At 35.4% G+C, this 16,283-nt stretch overlaps 1 pseudogene; it reads left to right on the plus strand.

The window, feature by feature from the left end:
• The first annotated feature begins 301 nt into the window (after window positions 1–301).
• On the plus strand, window positions 302–619 carry LOC150067298 (cytochrome c, somatic pseudogene; annotated as a pseudogene).
• Window positions 620–16,283: the final 15,664 nt, after the last annotated feature.

Genomic DNA, 16,283 nt, shown 5'->3' on the forward strand with positions numbered 1-16,283 from the left:
GTACTAATAATTTTTACAGAGATCCACAAATAAGTTGTTAAATAGTTTATGGAATATAGAAGGACAATGCTACAAATGGAGGCATAAGTAATAACAATTTATCCAAACTGATTCAAGAAAAAATGTGAGATGCTATCTCAAAAACCACCAGAGCCCAAAAGATTTATAGGAGAGAGAGAGAGAGAGAGAGAGAGAGAGAGAGAGAGAGAGAGAGAGAGAGAGAGAGAGAGAGAGAGAGAGAGAGTGTTTGCCTTTGTATCCGGAATCCTCCTTGTGGTAACAACGAGAGAGCCAATTTAAAATGGGTGATGTTGAAAAAGGCAAGAAGATTTTTGTTCAGACATGTGCCCAGTGCCATACCATTGAAGAGGGAGACAAGTGCAAGACTGGGCCTAACCTCCAAGGTCTGTTTGGTGGGAAGACAGGTCAAGCAGCTGGATTCACTTACACAGATGCCAACTAGAACAAAGGCATCACCTGAGGAGAGGATACACTGATGGAGTACTTGGAGAATCCCCAAAAGTACATCCCTGGAACAAAAATGATCTTTGCTGCCATTAACAAGAAGGGAGAAAGGGCAGATTTGATAGCTTATCTCAAAAAAGCTACATATGAGTAATAGCATTGCCTTGTCTATTTATTGCAAAACAAATGTCTCATGGCTTTTTAATGTGTACCATAATTAAACTGATTTCTGATAATCAGGTTTCAGATCATGAATGGCTGACAGAATATTATTGTACAGACCTGATGTAAGTAAAACTGGCTTGTGGTTTAGTGAATATGATCCTTTAAAAAGATTCCCTCCCCTATACCCCCATTCTGTGATATGAATGGACTTACTAATGTTCAATTTTTCAGCAGAATACGGAGTAATACCTTCCCCACATGTGTCAAAGATTGGTTTTATAGTCAGATTAACATAGCTCATTATGAGAACACCTTTAAATACTGGCAAAAATTCCTTCATAGTTTCAGCATCAAGAAAAATTAACCTGTTTGAATTTGTGATCATTAGCCTGTTAGAGGCAGTGGTTGAAGATGAGGCAATGTCTATATTTTTGGTCTTGACCATACCAATTTGATTAGAATTCCCTGTCTCTGAAATCTGACCTTTATTTATTGAAAGGTATTTTAGTGTGGCTTATGGATAAATATCAAATAAAGAATATTTAACACTTCTCACATGCTATAGTTGGTCTGTTAAGTTCAGATGCTTGTACAATACCGAGTTTATTTTAAATTCTTTACTAAGACAAAATTATAATTCAGGATCTTTATGCAGCTATTCAGAAACACAAAATGGTGGAACTACCATGTATGTGTGATTGACAGTGATGCTTTTTGCAAACTTTTTAGAGGAAGGGATTGTAAGTGATGTGGCCATAGACTTAAGGTAATTAAAAATAAATATTACTGATGCCAGAATTTACTGTTAGGAGCTACAGTAACCTCTAAATGTCATTGCAGCAGTGTTTCATTCAACCTGACTAGATTGACTGACCTTGGGTCTTATAGATCAACCAGAAGTAGGATATCAAACTAGGAGTGAGTTTGTTTGGCCAGACCTATACTAAATAAGCTTCTAATGAATAGTGGCGAATTACCTGTAAATTACTTTATGCATCAAGTGTTAGAATAAACCTTAGAAATTTAATATAGACAGAATAAACCTTAGAAATTTAATAAAGAATAACAAGTCAAATCTGAAAAATAATACTTAGAAAAGGCTTAGGTCTAGAAAAAACAGTCAGTTAGCAATTGTGAACCTGATTTCAGAACCTAGTACTGTTGGGGCCTGACTTGAGGCCTGATTCTGGCTCAGCGGCAATTAAAGGGTTTGACCAGGCATTCGGTCCTTTGCATACCTCTCTTAAGGCATCTCTGTGTAAGTGACTCTGTGTAAGTGACTCAATTGAACCCCCCGCAGTTTCAGCAGCTCAGGTCTCCCCTGCTTTCCTGCACCTGTCCCGCCCAGTACCTGAAAGCCACACCCAGACCCTTAGTGGTAGCATGGTGGCCCTCTTCCTATTGGCTAGCTTCCCAGTGCCCACCTTCTCCTACCCTAACAGTATATAACTAATTGTCTGACGCCATAAAAAGGGAAAACAGCAGATCAGAGCAGATCAACAGAGATCAGCAGAGAGATCTGATGCGCTTTCATGGTTAACACTGCTTCTGACTCAGTGTGGTTTTTTCTTCCCCGGTAATTTGGGGAGGGCTGGGTCATCGATACTTACCATCTTGCTCGGCTCCCGGGGGACTACAGGCTGGCCCTGTGTGTCCCTCCCTGTTCCCGTGTTGCTGCCCCAGAGAGAAGCAACATAGTACCATGAAAAAATCTGCCCTAATAACACTTATTGTTAGTCTTATATAGTTGTTTGGTAAGAGTTTTAGACTTTTCCTCCTCTAGGTATTTCAAACAATTTTTTTCCATCTGTCATGGGACTGGAACTTTCCCTGGGCATTGTCTGTGAACACTTCAGCTAAAGGTTACTGCGCTACCCTTGAGCCACAGTGCCACTTCCCAAAATACTTTATTGCACTGCCTAGGAATCTCATATCTCTTCTGATACATCTTTCTTCAGTAATGAAATAGGTAAAAGTTGCTCCACTTTGCAAAAAAGCAAAAAAAGAATGAAGAGAGACTTCTCTGAAGAAGAAATAAGAACGGCCTATAGACACATGAAGAAATGCTCAGCATCTTTGGCCATAAAAGAAATGCAAATCAAAACAACTCTGAGATTCCACCTCACTCCAGTTAGAATTGCCAGGATCAAGAAATCTAAGAACAACAGATGCTGGAAGGAATGTGGCCAGGAGGGATCACTACTATATTGTTGGTGGGAGTGTAAACTCATTCAATCACTATGGAAAGCAGAATGGCTGTTCCTCAAAAGACTAAACATAGAGCTCCCCTATGACCCAGCAATTCCACTACTTGACACTTACCCAAAAGTCCAGAAACAAGGACATACAAAAGCCACTAGCACAAGGATGTTCATTGCAGCACTACTTACCATAGCAAAGATATGGAACCAACCCAGATGCCCCTCAGTTGGTGATTGGAACAAGATGTGGTATTTAGACACAATGGAATTCTATATTGCCATCAGAAAGAACCACATCACCCCATTTGTAAGGAAATGGAAAGACTTAGAAAAAATCATATTAAGTGAAGTAAGCCAGAGTCAAAGAAACAGAGGCTCACTGGTTTCCCTCATTTGTAACAATTAGTACAAACTTTGGACTCTCCTAGCAGATGATTACAATAGCTCAAAACCTAAATACATAAGGCCATATAGGATAATGCTAAATGAAAGGACCTTCAGGATATGGAAACAAGAGTTATATAATGAGTGAATGTTGTTCTTTTTTTTGTTTTTGTTTTGTTTTCATATATTTTTATTGTAATTAATAGAAGGGTTACATGGTATTTGCCAGATAGATGGTGCATTAATTCCCATACATTGATACCTTTTCACAGGTCTTGGTCCCCATTTCCCTCCCCCCCACCCCACCCCTCATCTGTGAATGTTGTTCCTAATGTACTCTTATTTCTCATCTCTTTTGCTGCCCCTTGGTTATTCTTATATTGTTACCATATCAGAGCTTATTATCTTGTATATTGTATACATGTTTATTTGTCTATTTGAAATAGGAAAGGAAAAGGGGGAAAACAAGATGAGGGATGGGGGTGGGAGGAGGGAAATAAGGACAAACACATGAGAAGGGATATCATTGTGTGTGCAGTAATGTACCTGCTACCTGATGAATATAACTGGAACACCTCTATTAATTACAATAAAAAAGAATGAAGCCATTTTATTGATAACTATACTTTTCAGTATCTTTACTATCTAAGCTATTTTATAAAGCAAAGTATACTTGTCTGATTCTACCTGCAATACTAAAATGAAAATTCAGTCACCTTACACACAATTTTTGGAGTAATGATAGGTTCTTTGAACTGAGTTTGTTCCAGAAGCAACAATAGTCCTGGATTTGTGATAGCCTCCCATTCACCCTGAAGTAAGTGTGGTAAATGGGAAACTGGGTTACTCTATCACAGCTTTTTCAATTTGTCTGCACATTAGCAAAACGAGTGCTCAAGATCTATTTTCAAATGCTTGAGTTGGCTGAGTAGAGTGAACCTAATAAAAATAGACCACGATATTGACATTAACCCACAAAAGACATTCTGCAATAGGGTGCAATTTAGGTTACTGCTGTGAAGGTATTTTGTAGAAATAATTAAGAACTCAAATCTTAAAAGCAGATTAGTTCTGACCTAATTGCATGAACATTTTAAAGGCAGAGTTACTTTCTGTTCACCAGGGAAGTCAAAGCAACCCAACAGAGAAGGATTCAATATGTGGTCATTTCTATCATTGAAGGAAACTATATGCCAAAGAAGTTAGGTGATCCAGTACTGGAGCTAAGAATCCTATAACTGGTATCTTGGCAAAAGCTCAGACAGACTCAACCTGAACCTCCACCATCTTCCCAGAATCCGCCCCCTACCAAGTTCTACTTTCTCTTACTTTTTTTGGGGGGGGAGGGGAGTTATGGGCCTTGAACTCATCCTGGGCACTGTCCCTGAGCTCTTCAGTCAAGGCTATCACCCTACTCTTGAGCCAAGCCCCACTTCCCATTTTCTAGAGGTTAAGCTCCTTTTGTGCTTGGGCTGGCTTTGAACTACAATCCTCAAATCTCAACCTCTTGAGTAGCTAGGATTATAGGCGTGAGCCACCGCACCCTGCTTTCTCTTACTCTTTCTTGTGATAGACTCAAGGTGTATGTTTGGAAAGATTCCAATAGCGTAACTCCTTTGAACAACTTACTTGCAGTATACCAAACATATGCCATGAAGCTGGAACATGTGTTGTCAGGGTATAGAAGCGAAGTATTAGGTCAAGGAAAGTAAATACAGATGAATGGAGAGAGGAAGGACAGGAAAATATTGTTGTTATTGTTGTTGTTGTTGTTGTCGTCAGTTGTGAAGCTTGAATTCAGGAGCTGGGTGCTGTCCCTGAGCCTCTTTGTGCTGGCTAGTACTCTTATCACTTGAACCACAGGGCTACTTCCAGTTTCTGAGTGGTTTATTAGAGATAAGAATCTCACAGGGACTTTTCTGCCTAAGCTGACTTCCACCTTCAATCCTCAGTCTCATTTTGCTGAGTAGCTACAATTACAGGAGTAAGATATTTTGCAGCACATCAATTGCCTACACAGAGCACACTACTATAATATTTTGGGAAGTCCTCTTCTCCAAATATCACTTGATTTGATAGATAACAATGTTTGTGACATATATATATTATGTATACCATGTAATATATAATATGCATTACATATCATATAAATTATATTATATAATATAATATGTATTAATGATATATATCAGCCATGAATATTGCAACTTAGACTGAAAAGGGCAGATTATTTGCTAAAGTTCATACTATATACGTACAGCCCCCAGTATATTCAGTCTACAAACTTCATTAGAAGATATCAAACTATCAATTCTTTTCAGGACCAAAACTAGATTCTTGAAAAGATTCAAAGTTAATGGATTCATTACACTGTGTCATTTGTTTCTCTGAGAAGCTTAGATTGTCTCTAGGATGTATATTTTTAATCCAGTGCTCTTACACATCAGAATAGTCTCTACTTCCTACTCATAGCATTTTTTAAAATAAATTCTTTATCTACATGATTTGTTTGGGTTTTTGAAGATTTCTTGTTGTTATTTCACTGACCATTTTCTCTTCTACATCATCCCTGATTCATCAACCATGTGTGCAACCATGTTTAAGGCAGCTGTTTATCTTCTTTCCACTTTTAATACAATCATCTGCATTCTCTGAATACTTGATAATGACTCTTATGTATAAAATTTTCTTATACTCTTATACATTATCCTATTTTACCTGTGAGTATTCAGTTATAATAAATGAGTGGTCATGTCTAACTGAAACATACCTTATAGTTCAATCAAAACCATATAAATCTAATGTTTTATATGAATATGGTACTACCCAAGTCATATCAGCTTTTTAGTAGTGACATAACTTATCTAAAAATGGGAATGATAGATTTCATAAACAAGACTGTGAATTGAAATATAGTCATTTGTGTGTGTCTTTTAACTGGAACACTATGACAAAAAGGTTGGTATTTATAATTTAGTAATCTACTTATAGGTAGACAAAAATCTTAACACTGAATTAGATGATGAAAATGTTTTATAATTAGAGGAAGTCCTACTAATAACAGAATAAGTTTACTGATCATGAATTTCTGTTTTCAAAAATGGCTACAACAAACTATCTAGGATCCTTTTTACAATTCTACCTTCAATCTTGTGAGGAGTCAAGAAAAAAAATGTTTTTTGAGATTATAATGACCAGCACCTCTCCAGATAGCAAATTTGCTGGCCTATTTATCCTGGACTGAAAGCACTGAAAAGCATTAGAAAATAAATTTCTGATTTAAGTTATCAAATTTCAGGTATTTTATGATAGCACCACAAAATACACTAAGACAAGGAATCCTGTATGATAGATCTGAAAATCATGAGAACTATTTTTCTTAATGGAAGGATTATATTTAGATTCTTATTTTATAATTTGCATTTTCTATATTTTTACACTCTCATCAATAAATATGCATGACTTTGAGAGTCAAGCAGAAACCACTTCTTTACTTTCTCCTATTCTCCCTTTAGTTGTCAAGAAATGATTCCCTGCCAAATACCAGAAAATTAACAGCAATTATCACCAGCTGGCTAGCTACTAAGGGGAGTCACTGGACTGTAATCTACTCAGCATGAGAAAGAAATCCTTGAACGAAGAAGGCTGATGATTAATCAAACTTGAAATGTGAACATCCTGGAATCTCATAGATCAAGCTGACCAAGTCACTGAGCACTGAACATCATTCTCGAAAGTCCCAATCTAGTGATTTCAGCAGTGTCAGCCATTTACAACAGACTGCTCACAGACCATCTCCAGGGCGTAAATTTAACCCATCTGAAATCATTGCTAAAATTCCAACTAATCAACAAATACACTAGTAGAGAATGATGAAAGAATTGCTTGTGTGTAAGCTATTTTTTATTTAGTCAGGTTGGTTTCAAGTGCACAAAGGATGGTACAAGTCTGTATGCATCCCAACTTTATTTTTTATATAAGTCCCAATTAGGTATACAGAGGGTTTCATTTAGAAATATCTCTATTACAATGCTCCCTAATCATATTTATACCCTCCATCATTCTCCCTCCTCTTCTCTTCCTGTAGTACAGTTATTTATGTCATAAGTGAAATTTTAAAAAAGTTGTTTACATAAATATATGACTGTGTCCAAACTAAAGGCACAGGACCATCGCAAATGGAATCTATTTATTTTTCCTTATGTAGACACTAATTTCAATCAAAGATTGGTCATTCTTGATTCCACTAGGACATAAATACAGAACTATTTTGTACTCAAAACCAGCAGTGTAGTTACACTTCCCTTTTAAAACTCAAGTTCCATTCACTCATGTTGTTTCATATAACTATCTATGGCTTTGCAAATAAGGCCAAATGTTAAGTTAGGATAGTCCAATAAAATATATGCCAACAACAATTTTAAATTCAAAGTAAATTTCCTCTGATTTTTGTACTATAAGGAAAAAAGTAAAATATGAAGATAAAGTCTGTTACAAAATTGAAGATCATAAAATCCAAATGAATTAAAACCTCACATTCTTTTAAACACAGAAAGCCTAATAAAATATAAAATTCTTTCCATACTTACCATGTTCAGACTTAGTAAGCAGTTCTTGTTTATTTTGTCAAGATCCCTTTAACTTAGACTGAGAATAGTCCAAGGATTCAGGGTGTATTTCATGACAACTACTACACAAGATGATTTCAGGAAAAATAACAAATGAAACTCATGCAATTGGATTAACAAATATGTTTAAAACTAAAATAAAAATTAAAAACTCTTTTTTTAAATTAAAAACTCTTAATAAAGAAACTTTTATAGTTCTTTACATCATGAACTACTTTTACTTGGTTTATAAACATTGAGAAAAATCTCCAAGTCAATGTACTTCTGCCCAAATTAAGAGAAAGAGGTTTTAGCCTTGAGCTAAAGCCCAAGCTTTAAGTGATCAAAAGAAAATTTAAGTGATCAAAAGAAAAACAACTAGAATTTACTCATTATGAAAAGAAATTGAAATCTACAAAGGAATGATAATAAAAGAAACGTCTGCTGGTGCCTGGCATATTACAGGTTCATGCCTGTAATCTTAGCCTCTCAGGGGCCTGAGATCTTAGGATCCAAGTTTGATGTTAAAGTCCTTAGGAATCTTAACCTCCAAAAACTACTCAGAAAAAGCTGAAAGTTGTGCTGTGGTTCAAGTTGTAGAGTGCTAGCCTTGAGGACAAAGAGGCTCAGGGAGAGCACCCACGTCTTGAGTTGAAGCTGGAAAAAAAGTAGGAAGGAAGAAAGGAAGGAAGGAAGGAAGGAAGGAAGGAAGGAAGGAAGGAAGGAAGGAAGGAAGGAAGATCTTTAAGAGCAAGAAAAAAATCTGAAAGAAAGATAAAAGTATATTCCCTTATATATAGGAAACAGAAGGTCAAAGTAATAGGAAGTTCAGAATATGAATCTAAAAATTCAAAATTCAGTTTTAGACAGCTTGACCTTGTAAGATAGTCAATTAATAAAGTTAATAGATAAATACCCTAGAGTCCCTACTATTGTCATTTATATTTCTTTCTCCATATTATTTCAAATACGTACTTTGTATCTTACCATATATTCTTACTTTCTCATTTTAATAATAAAGGTCACGTGATGAAAAAGGAAATAACTATGGAAACTATTATAATAAGGAAAATTACATTTTAATACATTTGCCATTGGATTAGTAGCAACATCTATCCCCTAAGATGCTTTTAAGCAATTGGAGAATATAAAACTATGCAATATGGACTCCTATGCAATCTTATCTAATATGAAGGAGAAGATGATAGCAACATTCATTGAAAACCACAACTGAAAGAATAAACTGTATTTTATCCAAAAATCTACATCCTGGATAATTATTTGCATTTCATCTTCCTTTAGCAGTCCTTCATTTTTTTTCTTCCTCAGCCATCACAAAGCACAGATTGAACACCTATCTGTCTTTAAGATTATATTTGAAGTTGGCAGATTATGTGGCTATGCTTCTTTCTGGAAACTCTTAACAGTGGATACAGTAGCAATTAACGTTATTTACCAATATCTGAGTTATTGAAGGAAAAGGAAAGGAGGAAAGCTTTAAATTTTATGGCTTCCATAAGCATTTCAGTAATATGTTGTATGCTACATTTTAACTAAAATCAATTGTTATGGCTGTACTGATACAAATACAACCTGGCTTTTATTGGAGCTTTTATTGGAACTTTATATTTGTGTAAAGATTTTGTATATTACATTTACTCATGAAACATTTTTATATCAATTTATGTGTATTGATTTATTTCAATGAGCAATACTCAACATTATGTATGGTCATACACAGTATATGAGACAAAATCTTCAGTAGATAATATAACAAATTATGTGGCTGTGATTCTTTCTGGAAACTCTTAATAGTGGATACAATAGCAATTAACCAATATGTTGTCATTTAAGTGAAATTGTGCATACATTTTTCTTAAAATAAAAAAGAATATTTACTAGTAATTTAAGCAAAATATGTGCAAAATTTCACTTAATTTTCAAAGGTTTTGTCATAACGTTATATCAATATATATAATAAATTACTGCTTATATTCACATAGCTGATACATAATGGAGATAGGAATCAAACTCTCAAAATAGAAAGCAAATAATCTTTTTCTAATATATTTTTTATTGTAATTAATAAAAGGGTTACATGGTATTTGTCAGATAGAAGGTGCATTAATTCACATACATTGATACCCTTTCACATGTCTTGGTACCCACTACCCTCCCCCTCAACCCCCACCCCCCACCCTTGTCTTGGTTTTTCCCCCTTCCCTATCAGATTTCAAATAACCAAATACAAATAAATTCAATATATCAGATAACGAAGTGAGATACTGTAACAATATGAGATACCCAAGGGACAGCAAAGGCGATGAGAGATAACATAGTACATTAAAGACAACAATCATTCATTATATGCCTTTTGTTTCAATATCCTGGAGGTCCTTTCAATTAGCTTCATACTATATGGCCTTATGTATCAAGGTTTTGCTCTATTGCAGATCTCTGCTAGTAGAGCCCAAGGTTTCTACTGATTATGACAAATGAGGGAAACCATTGAGCCTAAGTTCCTTTGAGTCTGGCTTACTTCACTTAATATGATTTTTTCTAAGTCTTTCCATTTCCTTACAAATGGGGCAATGTCATTTTTTCTGACAGCAGCATAGAATTCCATTGTGTACAAATACCACAACTTGTTGATCCACTCATCAACTGAGGGACATCTAGGTTGGTTCCATATCTTTGGAAAGCAAATAATCTTATGATTAATTTTGTAAAGAAATAAAGTACAACATCAGTACAAACTTGTAGTTTTGGGAAGGGGTCAATGATAGATACAGAGGGGTACAATTGATCGGGATATATAATAAACATGTAGGGAAATGTATCAGAGAAATCTCCCCCTGTATAACTAATGTGAGCTAATAAAGTTGTGAAAAATTTATTTAAAATCTACTACGTGAATTTATTCTTAAAACTCTAAAAAAAAACCCTCATCCCATGAATTGAAACAGAAGATATTTTTTGTTATTTTTAAGTCAGCCTTAAATGTCATTTTTCAAATAAATAGAGAACTGTAAAATTGGTGCTTAGATAAAGTTATCATTTTAAGTGCTTACTTTTCAAGTCTCTTTTACTCATTTATTACCAACTTAGTTCAGTGCTTTTACTTAGAGGCTTCTTAGTGCTGTTATAAGTAAGCATCTCACATTTCAGCACAAATTCAAGTATTGAATATTAAATCAGTGAGAAATATTATCATTTTAAATATCAGAGCTTCAATGGTTTCCCTCATTTGTAATAATTAGTACAAACCTTGGACTCTCCTAGCAGAGGATTACAATAGCTCAAAACCTAGATACGTAAGGCCATATAGGATGAGGCTAAATGGAAGGACCTCCAGGATATGGAAACAAGAGTTATATAATAAGTGAATGTTGTTCTTAATGTCCTGTGCTGTCTCTCATCTCTTATTGTCCATTGGTTATTCTCATATTGTTATGATATCTTACCTTGTAATCTGGTATATTGTATATGTTTATCTGTTTATTTGAAATAGGAAAGGGAAGAGGGGAAAACAAGATGAGGGAACGGGGTAGGGGAGGGAAATGGGAACAAAAACATGAGAAGGGGTATCAATGTGTGTGAAGTAATGCACTTTCTATCTGGCAAATATAACTGTACCCTCTATTAATTATAATAAGAAAAGAAAGATAAAATTAAAAATTAAATTAAATTAAAAATAAACATCAGAGCTTCAATTTCAGCATGTAAACAGAAATCTTCTGCACAGTGTTACACTGAATGTGACTTTCATGTCATTTGCTTTTTTCACTTAATGAACATAATTTAGGATGTCTTGTTTTTTGTCTCAGTATATAAAACTATATTCATTATTTGAAAAGTAGATTTCTCCATTTCAAATAGCACACACACATACACACACATACACACACACCTGCACATGTGCACATAACTTTAATAAGCTGGGCTCCAGTGGCTTACATCTCTCATCCTAGGTATTCAGGAGGCTGAGATCTGAAGATTGAGATTCAAAGTCAGCCAAGGCAGGAAAGTCCAGGAGACACAAATATCCAAATAATCACAGAAAAATCCAGAAATGGCACTGTGGTTCAAGTGTTAAAACACTAGCCTTGAGCAAATGGAGACCAGGTACAACACTCAGGCCCAGAGTTCAAGCCTCAGAATTGGTTTTAAAAAAAGAAAAAGGAAAAAGGAAGAATATATAATACTGAAAAATCTGTGAAACATTTAAATTATTAAAACAAATAATATTGTAATAGAATGTTTCAAACATGAAAATTTCCAAAGCCCATTGACAAGACAGTTCTTAAACTTTTTCACTAAAATTAGAATCCATTGTTTAGGTTATGATCAGAACACTCTTTTTAGTTTGCTAATATCTGGGTTTTACATATTATAAATTATATCTATGGTCTGAATACAATTTTACTACTTATCAATTAATGTCTTAAAAATGAGAAAATTAAAGTAATATATGCAAAGAGTATATTCAAGACATCCCCAAACTGGAAGCTATATGCAATATGCAGTGTGACTCTATATAAAGTTTTAAAATTAGTGTGCTCTATGATGAGAGAAGAAAGAAAAACGAATTCATTCAGGAGTTGATTCTGAAGGAATTAGGTAGAGTTATTGAACTAGGTCAAGGGGAAATTTTCTTGATTGATAGAAATATTGGATTTCAGAGCAGTGTGGTATACATCTTGTATCTCAGAATTTCATCATACATATACTTTCTTAAGAATAGTAAATGATAATTTCTTCTTTTATGCGAGAGTTCAATGGGAACAAAATATGGCTGTTTCCTTTATCTAGAAAAAGGACTCTGGAAAGAGGTTGGTGCGTGCAGGATATATATTTGAAACTATCTTTGGGATCTACAGCTATGCAAGGCAAAGCAGGATTGAGAAATGGGAGAATTGGGCTCAACTGACCTCACAGGGAACTCTCAAAGTAAAAATACACCAACAGAGTTGACTTCCATTACCTCCAAATTATCACACTCATAGGTGTGAGCTCTCCCTGTGGGAATGTGACACTGGATGAGGGGACTCTATCTGAGACAGTTCCTAAGAGGCAGCCACTGATATTATATGTTTACAATATTCCCAGTATATATCACAAGGGAACAGGAGTGGGATGGGGTGGTGGATGGGTAAATATAAACTGGTAGGATTACTAATTGATAACTAGATGAGTGAAAATTGTAGCAAAACAAGAAGAAATTTTTATTATTCATGTTGCATGCAAAATTGTTATTTTGACCTCAAGCTATTAAAAAAATCATATTTGAAAAATTATTAAGCTAACTCCTGCCTACCTAAAATGTGCCTGAACTTTATTGAGCCATTTCACTTCTCAGAGCTTCAGTTTACTTAACTAAATGTAGATATTTCCAGAAGTCTATGTACACACTAGATATTTGGTTTCAAAACGTTCAAAATGAATTTTTTATTAAAAATTCCTACTCAAAGACACACCCCAAATAGGCAGAATTGTAAGTTCTTAGGTTTTGGTTTTATATCTTCTTCTGTTGATTCATCCTGAAATCAAGTTTGAAAGTCATAGAACTGAGTAAGATCTAGGCCGTTCTCACACCTCTATTGGATACTTTTTGTGTCTTATATAAAGAATACTAAGCCCAAATCAATTTTTTCTACATGTAAGATGCTTGGTCTATTTCCAATATTCATTATAGTATGGCTAAGTGCAATTTACATTTTAAAAGAACTAAATTTTTCTTTATATTTTTATTTTTTTATTGTGATTAATAGAAAGGTTACATTATATTCACCAGATAGAAGTTGCACAACTTCACAGACATTGATACCCTTTCTCATGACATGGTCCCAATTTCCCTCCCATCCTCCTCCCACTCATCTTGATTTTCCCCCCTTCCCTATCCAATTTCAAATAACCAATTAAGCACACATAAAATATATCAGATAACAAGGTGAAATATTGTAAAAAAATGAGATAACCAAGGGATGGAAAAAGAGATGAGAGATAACATTGTACATTAAGGACAACAATCACTCATCATATGGCTTTTGTTTCCTTATTTATACAATGAGATTAGAGCCTAAATGAGGGCTTTCAGTATACCAATTTTTATTATTCTTTCTGTCTCACCCTCTCACTCATCAACTCCCCACCTCTCTCTCTCTCTCTCTCTCTCTCTCTCTCTCTCTCTCTCTCTCTCTCTCTCTCTCTCTCTCTCTCTCTCTCCTTTCTTTTTTTTTCTCTTCATGTATTTTTTAATGTAATTTGTCCCGCCCAGTGGGATGTCAACTAGGGCCAAGAACCTAGAGGGAGGAATGAAAGGGACAGGAGACACGAAGAAGGCAGCAAGACAAGTGTCCTGATCAAGCTGCAAATATTATTTTTCACACAGGAGTTTATATGCCTCTTCAGGATAGGCAGGAGGGGGTTGGGGTATAGGAACTGCTCAGGGTAGGGGATCCAGTAGTAGGATGTTTGCTTGGGGTACAGGCCAGGTGGTAGGATGTTCGCAGATCAACCCAAGCAGGTATGTGTTGCTTAGTGACCTAATTACAAGATGCAGGCACATTCTTACACTAAGAATTCAGGGAGGGGGAGAATGTCCCCGACAGTAATTAATAGAAGGGTTACATTATATTCACCAGATAGAAGGGACATTACTTCACAAATATTGATACCCTTTCTCATGTCATGGTCCCCATTTCCTTCCCCACCTCCCATCTTGATTTCTCCCATTCATTATCCTTTTTCAAATAACAAATTAAGCATATATAAAATATATCAAATAAGAAGGTGAAATATTGTAACAATATGAGATAACCGAAGGAGAGCAAAAGAGACGAGAGATCACATAGTACATTAAGGACAACAATCACTGATTATATGGCTTTTGTTTCTATATCCTAGAGGTCTTTCCATTTAGTGTCATACTATATGGCCTTATGTATCTAGGTTTTACTCCATTGCAAATCCCTGCTAGGAGAGCCCAAGGTTTCTACTGATTATGACAAATGAAGGAAACCATACAGCCTAAGTTCCTTTGAGTCTGGCTTACTTCACTTAATATGATTTTTTTCTAAGTCTTTCCATTTCCTAACAAATGGGGCGATGTCATTCTTTCTGACAACAGCATAGAATTCCATTGTGCCTAAATACCACATCTTGTTGATCTACTCATCAACTGAGGGGCCTCTGAGTTGGTTCCACATCTTTCCTATGGTAAATAGTGCTGCAATGAATATCACTTTGCTAGTGGGTTTAGTATGTCCTTGTTTCTAGATGGTTGGGTAAATGCCAAGTAGTGGAATTGCTGAGTCATAAGGGAGCAATATGTTTAGTCTTTTGATAAACTGCCATACTGCTTTCCATAGTGGTTGAATGAGTTTGCACTCCCACCAACAGTGTAGTAGTGATCCCTCTTGGCCACATCCCCTCCAGCAGCTGTTGTTATTAGATTTCTTGATCCTGGCCATTCTAACTGGAGTGAGGTGGAATCTTAGAGTTGTTTTGATTTGCATTTCTTTTTTGGAAAGAGATGTCGAGCATTTTTTCATGTGCCTATAGGCCATTTTTTTTCTTCTTCAGAGAAGACTCTCTTTAAGTCCTTTGCCCATCTTTTAATGGAATGGTTGTTTCTTTGGAGATTAGTTTTGGAGTGATTCAATTTTTTGAGCTGTTGATATATTTTAGATATGAGGCCTTTGTCCATTGTATGGTTAGTGAATATTTTCTCCCACTCTGTAGGCTTTTTAGTTAATTTGCTAGCTATGTCCTTTGCCATACAGAAGCTCTGAAGTTTAATGCAGTCCCACTTATCCAGCCTTTCTCTGATTTGTTGTGTTTCTTGGTCATCATTAAGAAAGTTTCAACCTGTGCCAAGGAGACCTAGTGTATCTCCTATTGATTCTTGTAAAGTTTTCAGTATAGTGGCTAATACCATTTGGAGTTAATCCTAGTGCAGGGTGACAAAGAACGATCCAATTTTAGGTTTCTGCAGATGCTTAACCAGTTCTGCCAGCACCATTTGTTGAAGAGGCTGTCTTTCTTCCATTCTACTTTTTTGCTCCCTTATCAAATATTAGGTGGCCATAGGTCTGTGGTTTAATATCTGGGTCTTCAGGTCTATTCCAATGGTCTCCAGGCCTGTTCTTGTGACAGTACCAAGCTGTTTTGGTCTCTCTCTCTCCTTTGTTTCCACAGTTTTCTAGTAAACTTTCTAGTAGTTTCATGACATATATTTTATATATGCTTAAGTGATTATTTGAAAAAGGATAGTGAATGGGAGAAATCAAGATGGGAGGTGGGGAGGGAAATGAGTGTGAACATAGTTTTACCAATAAATGACACAAAGACCTCATAATTTAATTGAATAGCCACTAAAATACAAAATCTAGTATAATCAGCCCCTGAAGCCTCTTATGTCTTCTTATAGGCATCTATATAGTTTTAATTATCTTTAGAC

This window comes from Megascapheus bottae, chromosome 2 (genome assembly GCF_031878675.1).
Source record: "Megascapheus bottae isolate mThoBot1 chromosome 2, mThoBot2.hap1, whole genome shotgun sequence".
NCBI classification, from domain to species: domain Eukaryota; kingdom Metazoa; phylum Chordata; class Mammalia; order Rodentia; family Geomyidae; genus Megascapheus; species Megascapheus bottae.